Source organism: Microtus ochrogaster, chromosome 5 (genome assembly GCF_000317375.1).
Source record: "Microtus ochrogaster isolate Prairie Vole_2 chromosome 5, MicOch1.0, whole genome shotgun sequence".
Lineage (NCBI taxonomy): Eukaryota > Metazoa > Chordata > Mammalia > Rodentia > Cricetidae > Microtus > Microtus ochrogaster.
Genome location: NC_022012.1, coordinates 71,915,764 through 71,925,404, shown reverse-complemented (window position 1 = coordinate 71,925,404; position 9,641 = coordinate 71,915,764). Strand labels below are relative to the sequence as shown.

The window sequence follows — 9,641 nt, the reverse complement described above, 5'->3', positions numbered from 1 at the left end:
ATTAAGTTGCACTCACTGACAAATCACTGTACCTCAATCAACTTCAAAGCAATAGGTATTATTATTTCTCCAAATATGGTTTACAGGCCAGCAGCATCAGCGTCACCTGCAACATGTCAGCTCAGCTGACTCTCAGACCTCACCCAGCAGGATCTACAGCTTATTTTAATTGTTAAAACATACTAACTGAGCTCAGCAGTGGTGGCGCACACCTTTAATCCCAGCACTCAGTAGGTAGAGGCAAGTGGATCTCTGTGAATTCGAGGCCAGCCTGGTCTACAGGGCAAGTTTCAGGACAGTCAGGAATACACAGAGAAACCCCACCTTGAAAGACAAAACAAAACAAAAACCATATTAACTGAACACTAATGGAATGCACTGTGCTAGTTCAATGCATGACTAGGTCCTGAGAATTGCAGTTTCAACAAGGTACCTTAGCAACTCAGCCTGAGGGCGCTTAGGACGCCACAGCCCACTCAGACAGAACTGTGATAGCTCACTGGGGTTTTCACGGGATCTCTTCCTTCATGCTGCACAGAGTTCCATGGCGCAAGTTGACTCTGAATGACTAGTGTGTGCTGGATACGTAAGTGTCAAATGAATGGGCAGTCTACTAACTGACTGACCAAAGAAGCCATCTACATTGTGACAAATACAGAGAACAATTCCTTAAGGATGGAAAGAGAAGGAGACAGACAGACAAAGTATGAACACCTGGGTGGAGAAAGATGTGGCAGTAGGACAGAACAGGCCGAATAAGTAGATATGCACATGCCCCGTGGAAAAGACTGCCAGGGGGGCCGTGGTACCTGCAGCTGCCGTCATGTGCATTGGCCGCATACAGGCCAGAAGCAATAGCCAGTCTGGCTGGAGTGTGGTGAAAGCAAAGGGAGGAGACAGGACGATAAAGATGATATGTGTAGCTCTGGTAGTGGCTGTTGGTGAGGACAGAAAGGCCACATGTAGATTTCCAGCTGCCATCTCTAAGGCTTTTGAAACTGGGCATGAGAGAGCCTGGCTCTAGCAGGCACATCGAACCTTTTGACATTGCAACACAATGTTGTTATCTACAAAGTTCAAGTTGGAGTACCATGAAATTGAGTTAAAAAATAGATAGATAGATAGATAGATAGATAGATAGATAGATAGATAGATAGATAGATAGATAGATATAGTCATATACATACATATATCGATGGATAAGTGGTTAGGTAGATGGGTAAAAAGTAGGTAGACACAGATATCACCAAAAATGTCATGATGTTTTAAGCAATTTCATAATTTATATTGGGTCAAATTCATGCTTATTATAGGTCATATGCAACCAAGGGATGAAGGACAATTGTGCCTGCATGGAATGAGTCCATCAACCAGGCCTGGCTGAACTCTTTTAACTGCTGCTCACAATCTCTTTAGGCTCATGAAATAGCAACATGGCCATTACTCACGGTCTTCAACAAGATGATCCAGGAATTTAGGGACATCCAAGCACCAGAGGAGCCTCGATTCCAGTCCAGATGTTACCCTGCAGCAGCACACTGGTAAAGGAAACACAAATGTCAGTTCAGAGACCACAATAAGATATGTATTAGTTAGCCAGGTGTGGCAGTGCGTGCCTTTAATCCCAGTACCTGAGAGATAGCAGCAGGCAGAACTCGGAGTTAGAGGCCAGCCTGGTCTATAGAGCTAGTTTCCGGATAGCCAGGGCTACACAGAGAAACCCTACCAACAAAAAAAAGTTACTTACTCACTTACTCATTTCTTTGGCAAAATACTTGAAAAAAAGAACTTAAGGAAGAAAAGACTTATTCTTATTCTGGCTCATTTTTCAAGAGTATAGTCCATCAGGTACACCAGGTAAGGACAGCATGGCAACAAGAACACGAAGCTGAAAGCCACATCATCCAATCAGAAAGTCGAGAGAAGAACGCAGGTGCTCGCTCACTTTTTACTCAGTGCAGGGTCCCAGCCCATGGAATGGTGTCATCTACATTTACTGGTCTCTTCACCTCAGTTAACCCAATCTAGAAACCCTCTCAGAGACTGCCCAGAGGTTTGCTTCCATGGTGATGCTGAATCCCATCAAACTGGCAATCAAGATGAACTATCACAGCAGGGGACCAACATTCTCACCACAGTGAACACTCCTGATTGGATTTCAGATGACGAAGAAGGAGGAGTGGAATTCCTGATCTCCAGGCTGAGTGCAGCCTCAGAGCTGACAAACTCCCCATCTTCAGACAGAGAAAGAGACTCCATAACCCTGCTGCAGATCAAGCAGAGCCTCTCAGAGCCCAGACTGGGGATGCAGGGGCCCTTGGAAACCAATGGCTGGAGGTGTTGTGTTCAGAGATGACGCCAAGGCAAAGAACACAGGCAGGCCTTGCCCCAAATCAGCAGCCCAGGATCAGGACCAACAACAGGCAGTTACCCTCCTCGTAAAACTCCGTGTCTAAATAAATGTGATTCTTGTTCTGTCTGGCTCTAGACAAGGGAGGAGACAAAGTAGCCTAGAGTTCCAAATCATAACCATTTGCCTAATTCATTCTCTCCCTCCCTCTCCCCTTCCCTTCCCTTTTCCTCCCTCCTCCCTTTTCCTGTCTCTCTCCTTCTTCCCCCTCCCTCCCTCTCCATCCTTCTCCCCCTTCTGCCTCTCTAATCCAAAAAGACCTACATCAGTCAAGCCAAAGTTTCCGGTTTCCCTCGAAAAAAAAAAAATCAGGGTTCAAAAAGCAGCAAAACCATTTGTGTGTGTCCATAAGATTACCTAAAACCTTCAGCAAGAAATCTAAAGATGTAAAAAACAAATCCAAATCTTTGAGAGGTAAAGACCATAGACCATGAGAGAACATTCCATCTCTGTACTTCAAGTTGGCAGACCTGGGAGGACCTGAATCTGAGATGCTCTCCACAGGCTAATATTTCATTCCTGGCCCCCCGGCTGCTGGCTGTTACTCTAAGAAGCTGTAGGACCTGAAGGAGGTGGAGGGTAGCTAAACCATGCCTTTGAAGGGTAGAACTGGCCCCTAGTTCTGGTCCATCACCAACTGGGGAAATTCTGACATGTACTTCTGCCACCCTTAACTCCACCATGTGTCTCTCGCCATGATAGGACGAACCCTCTAAAGCAGTGAACTAACTGTAAGCTTTCCTCCCTGGAAGAAAGCTGTGTGTGTTGGGGATTATAACCAATTGATATGAGAGCCAAGGGACCAGAACACATCCCAAGAAATGCTTGGGAACCATAGATGACATTCAAGGGACCAGAGTCCACCCCAGGAAATGCTTGAGGACCATCGGAATTAGGACATCTTAAAGCACAGCAAACATACTCCTGTCCCGTTTTATTCTGATGAACTGAAATAGACAATCAAAATACTCATTCTGTAGGAAATGAGGATTCTGATTATGGTCTGGGTTCTTAAATTAAATCTTCACCCAATTATACATTGAAACATAATCCTCCAAACAGTTGCCCCTCCCCCTGGGTTTTCGCTGCAGCTGGTCCTGACTACTAACCACTGCAACCCAGCAGCTTATGCCCAACCAGTGGATGCCATAATAGCTCCCCTGTGCACCGGGGAGAAAGGTAAGCAGATGAGGTAAGGCCAAGGCACTCACTGATACAAACTGGCAACCCTCTTCACTCTGGGACCACAGAGCCGAATAAACTTCACAGGGAGTTGGCTTCTACAAGGTAGAATGACTTGCCTGCTTGAGGAAGGGGCTGTCAGTCTTTAGCAATCTGAGCTGCTGTGTCTCTTTGGCCATCATTATTATGTTGGTGTAACACAGTTATATTATGTTAGTGATAGTCTGTCTGTAGAGTCAGCGCCAGCCTTCCTCAACCCCCATCCCACATACACTAAATGGGGATTTGGATCTGTTTCCCCAAAGATCCATTACTTTTTTTATAAGACAAAGTTAAGGTTTCTTTTGCACAAAGCAGAATTCAGACAGTGAGGTCATTTGTTTGGAAACTACAGCAACCATTCCAATATTTTTTTTTCCTTCTGTGTTCACATTCTAGTTACTCTGGATCATGAGAGGGAGACAGAAATTTCAGAGAAAAATGCAAAGGCTTCCTGGGCCACCACATGGTCAAGGCCTCCACACCGGGAGACACAGGCACATAGCTAACTGATCACTTCCCATCCAATAGTTAGACACTTGTCAACCCAAGAAACCAGTGAAGACACAGACAAAGCAAATCAAAGAATAGAAACAGTCAACAGTCCCTAGGTCCATCTAAACAAACATATAAAACCCTCTCACAATGTCCACAATGTTCCTTAGTCTTAAAGGAGAAAACGGACTGGGAGTAAGGAGCATTGCAAACTCCTCTGAAAGATCCAATGGCCCTTTAATGCCTGAATGGAGAACAGTCAATTGTTCCTCAGTGTAAAGATCCTACATTACCATATCCCAGAAGCCCTCTCTTTTAGTTCTCTCAATTACCCCCAAGTCCTCCGCAAGCAGAGTCCTAAAATGGCGACCTGTTCTGTGAAGTAATCGCATCAGCAGGGAACGCTGGCTTATTGCAGCAGGTGCGGTGGACAGTGTGGCTGTCCTGGCAGCCAGGACTGCTCAGGACTGCTGGAGCTCTCATCTAAGAGCCTCGGCATGGGTCTTCTCTTACAAAGCTAGGGTAGGGCTCAGTACTCAACTTTTCAAGATTTATGGTAATAATAATAGATAAAAGCACATAAAAAATATGTATGGTTTTCATAAGAGACAGAAAGGGAACGGATGTAGACGGGAGGGACGGTGGGGAGGAACTGGGAGGAGTAGAGGGAGAGAAACCATAATGTGAGAAAAAAGTTCATTTTCAATAAAATTTAAAAAATAAAAAAAAAGAGCTGGGCAGTGGTGGCGCATGCCTTTAAACGCAGAACTTGGGAGACAGAAGCAGGCAGATCTCTGAGTTTGAGGCCAATCTGGTCTACAGGAGCTAATTCCAGGACAGCTAGAATTGTAATATAGAAATGCCCTATCTTGAAAAACCAAAATAAAATAAATAAGAATAAGCAAACAAATAAATAAAAGAATGTGCATAATAATCATTTTGTTATTATATAAAAACTAAGAATTTAGCTACTAAATATTTTTGTGAACATGCCATATTTTAGTGAATTTTCAATGCAATTTTGTTTCCTTTTTGAAAGGATTTTTATTCTTTTTAATTATATGCATATAGAAGAAATATATGCAAATTTAAGCAGGTGTCCACCCACAGAGGCCCAATCCCCCTGGAGCTGGAGTTGAAGTACCTCTGAGCTGCTCAACATGGGTGCTAGGAAACAAACCGAGGCAGTGTATGCTCTAACTGCTGAGCCATCTCTCCAGTACTTTGCTTTCTTGTTTTCAAGATTTATTTATTTTTATATGTATGTGAATGCCTACTTGTCTATATGTGTATCCCATCTGCAGATGCCCCTGGACGCCAGTAGAGGGTGTCAGACCCCTGAGAAACTGGAGTTACAGGAAGATGTGAACCACCAGATATGGGTCCTGGGAACTGAACTTGGGTCCTCTGGAAGATCAGAACCATCTCTCCAGTCCTATAAATTTGTTTTCTTAAGATTCTAGTCTCAGATCATATTTCATTCAAAAACTAAGAGTGTTTTCCCAACAATAATCTAGATGGGTATTCTAATTTTTTTTTATATTACTATGTCTTCACATCTAAGCACAAATATCTGGACCCACTGAGAATAAATCATCAATATGTTCATTTTTAAGACACAGAGATGCTGGTCACCTCTTAGGAGAAAGGAAGGCATGGATTCCATGGGTATTCGTTTTACTCCTTATGAATGACCCCTCCCAGCTATGCTGGGCTTGAACTCCTAAACTCCAGTGATCCTCCTCAGCCTCCCTGTTAAATGTGACTACAGGCAACTGACCCCAAAAGGGGCCTTGAAAATCTAGATGTTTTAAGAATCATGATAAAGCATTAAAAAATCAAACAAACAAATGAAAATCACAAAACAGATTCAAGCCAGTAACAAGAATCTCCTGGGATTATTCTGAGAATTATTCTCAGCCTACCTTAAGATGCCAGAAAAAAGTGAAGTGAGCCCAGAGTTTGTCAAGGGTGGGGTTTGACAAGCCAGGCAGAGGCTCTAGAGACATCTCCTATAAATACAACTTCGCTTTGGAAAGTCTACACGCTGGCACAGTCCTGCATTCCGAGCTCACACCATGCTGGGCCAGCACTGGTATGAGCTGGTATCTGTTCACCCAAGGGTCTTCTCTGACACATTCTGCAAGTCCATTTCCTGAGGCACATGTGTTAGTTACCAGGAACAATGTCCTTATGCTGTCCTTAGCAGCGAAGGGATGAGAGAAGAGCCAGGCATTCTGCAGATCTGGGAGGACCCTGCTTCCTTCTGTGGAGATGCTAACCCCAGGTTCCTTCACACACCTCCCATGACCTCATCCTCTCTTTGCCTTTCCTATGAAAACTCTGCTCACTGGCCGGATCAAGTCAAGTCATCCATCGGCCATAAGATGGATAAAAGGTAGAGATGGAGACAGTATGTCTAAATCTCTAGCCCTCCCCACGCTCACCAGAAGCATCTTGACCGAATTAGTGAGTAAGAGCGTGCTATCCAGACAAGTCTCACAGGAGACAGTGTTTGTCATCTTTTAAGTCAATATCCTCATTCCTCCCATGTTGCTAAAACAGAAGACAGGAGACCAGAAGATTGATTTTTAAAAACAAAATAAAACACATTATTTATGAGGTTCATATGCAGGCAGGGCCTTCATGACATATCATCCCACGGTACCAGGGGTAAGGGAGTAAAAGGGTAAGAGGGGACTGAAGTGGCCTTGGCACTACTATAGTGTGTAGAGTATGCACATCTGTGGGTAGGTGCATGTGTGCCTATACATAGAGGCCAATGTCTACTTTGGTTTTTTGAGGCAGGGTCTTTCACAAGGCCTTGGGGCTCTCCGAGTAAGCTACACTAGCTGACCAGCACTACTTGGGATCATAGGCATGTGTTACAATGCTCAGCTTTTTACATGCATGCTGGGAACCTAATCAAGTTCTCATGCATGTAAGGCAAGCATATTTAGCCTAGACAGCCCAACAAAGCTATCTCCCATGTCCAAAACCTACTCTTAAAATAGCTGATACAACCTCATGGCAATGGTATCGGTCCAAGCACAGGCATGGCCCTCATGACCTAAAATCCTTTTCCCAGGCCTGACTCCCAATACCTTTCATTGGGAACTAAGATTACACACAGGGACTTTGAGGGACATTTCAATTTCAGTAGTTATAAGGATCAAAAACTGACACTTACTTAGTGACATTTTGAGCTGGTTTTAGGCAGTGCACATGGACCTAACACCAAGGAAAGGCATACAGGTCTAATTATAATTATTCTAGTTCCTTTTCCTCTACTGAGGGTCTCCTCTTCTTTCCTAAGTCTGCTATTTAAAAAGCAAAATGGAGAACACAGAACTGACTTTTCAAGATGTTTGTGTGCATGTGTGCGTGTGTGTCTATGTTTACTTGTTTACATGTTTATATTCATGAGCGGGTACATGTGTTCTACTACATGCATGCACATACAATTTTTGCCTGGCTCACAATAATAGTTTTACAGGGAAACCATTGTTAATAGCTCAGGAAAAGCCAAGTCTTGCCAACTCCAAAAGAACAAAGAGTTTCAGCAACTAAAGTGGGAACACAATGACCTCACCCCCTCAAGCTCCCGCCCCTAAGCCTGTGTATGGGGGGGGGGGGACCCTTTTCAAATTTGGAGTGCTCCCTTATAAGTCCCATTCCACCCTGGAGGATAAGGTGGGAGGATGGACAAGCCAGGAAACAGATTCCAGAGGTGGCTCTTTGATATTTAGCCCAGACAACCCACTGGTCATCAGGGTTCCTCCACCAGGCAGCGGCTGGGACTCTCAGAGAGGCTCGAGACCTCAGCCTACCCGCAGGCATTAGTCACTGCCCCCAGCTGCTAGTTCCTGTCCAGTGAGGGCCTGAGCCAGGACTGAAATGCACAGTCTGATAAGAGCCCTGTGTCTCTGCAGCACTCGGCTATGAACGCTTAGCTCCCAGTGACTCACACCAGTGGGCCCCTCACAGGTCACATGCTCTGGGCTTGGTGATGCCTGTGTTTCCAGCATTATCAGGACAGACACCGAGAATGACCCGGAGCAGATCATGAGGCTACGTAGGGCAGGGTGGGATCCAAGCAGGAGCCTCGATGCTAACCTCCCCTCTGTTTACTGCCTACATACCTAAGTAGCAGTACTAACAGGCAAGTAAAAGTTCCTTCCATGGTCTCCGGCTTGTGCGAGCAATGCTCATCCTCCCCGCCCCCCCATACAGTCACAGTCTCATATTCTCAGGCAATGTCAAGATAAAAAAAATGATTTAAGTATTTCATCTCTTCCAGTAGCCCCTCTAGGCATCTGTAAAGTAGCAATATTTATTTTATACAGAATGCTTGACACCCATGGCTGAAAGGCCCCTTCATGAACCACCCCAACACAGTAAATGTGCTTATGTCCTGACCCATGCTTGTATGAAAATGGGGTGCAAGAACAAACCAGATCAAAAATAAATCAATACAGGGGACTGGGGAGGGGGCTGTGTGTGGAAAGTGCGTGTGGTCCAAGCATGCAGACTAAATCTGAAGCCCCAGAACTCACAGAAAAGCAGGTGTAGTAGCATGCATCTGCTCCTAGACCTAGACGAAAGATGGGGTTAGGAGAATCCCCAGAAGTGCATGGGGCAGCTGGTATGCGCAGCAGCAAATGGCAGCGAGGCCATCTCAAACAAGGTGAAAGTTGAAAACTGCAGGGGTTTAGATGAGAATGATCCCCGCAGCCTCATGTTTGAGTACTTGGACCTTAGTTCATGGAACTGTCTGGAAAGAATTAAGAGGTACAGCTTTGTTGGAGGAGGTACCTCCCTGGGAGTGAGTTTTGGGGTTTCAAAAGACTTCCACCATCCCCAGCCCTTCCCCATCTCCTGTCCCTGTCTTCTACTTGCCAATCAAGACGTGAGCTCTCAGATGTTCCTGTCACCATGTCTCAGACCATGAACTCTTAGCTTTCTGAAACTATAAGCCAAATTAAACATTTTTTAAAATAAGTTGTCTCGGACATTGACACACCAGCAATATAAAAAGTCACTAAGACAAGGGCTTTCCTAGCTCAGGTTGCTATGGCTATGATGAAATACCAGGTCCAGAACAGCTTTGGGAGGAAAGGTTTATTTGGCTTAGTTTTCCAATCACTGTTCATCTCAAAAGAAGTCAGGACACGAACTCAAACAGGACAGAATCCTGGAGGGAAGAGCTGATGAGGAGGCCATGGAGGAGCGCTGCTTACTGGCTTGCTCCACATGGCTTGCTCAGCCTGTTTTCTAATAGAACCCAGGACCACTGGCCCAGTGATGGCCCCACTCACAATAGGCTGGGCTCTCCACCATAAATCCCTTATGGAGGCATTTTTTTTTCAATTTGAGGCTCCTTTCCTTCCAGTGATTCTACCTTGTGTCAAGCTGGCATAAAACTATCCAGCACAAGGATCAACAACACTCCAGGTTATCCTTGGATCTCCACATACAAACATGGCATGCTACTGTGCCAACATAAACACACACA

General features: G+C 44.9%; 1 protein-coding gene across 1 annotated transcript in view; it reads right to left on the bottom strand.

The window, feature by feature from the left end:
* The window catches only part of Tln2 (talin 2), a 473,598-nt gene that overhangs the window by 393,491 nt on the left and 70,466 nt on the right, over window positions 1-9,641 (bottom strand). Inside the window, exon 2 of the mRNA XM_026779102.1 lies at window positions 1,449-1,538. The gene's annotated coding sequence lies outside the window, so the exon portion shown is untranslated. The remainder of the gene's footprint in view (window positions 1-1,448; window positions 1,539-9,641) is intronic.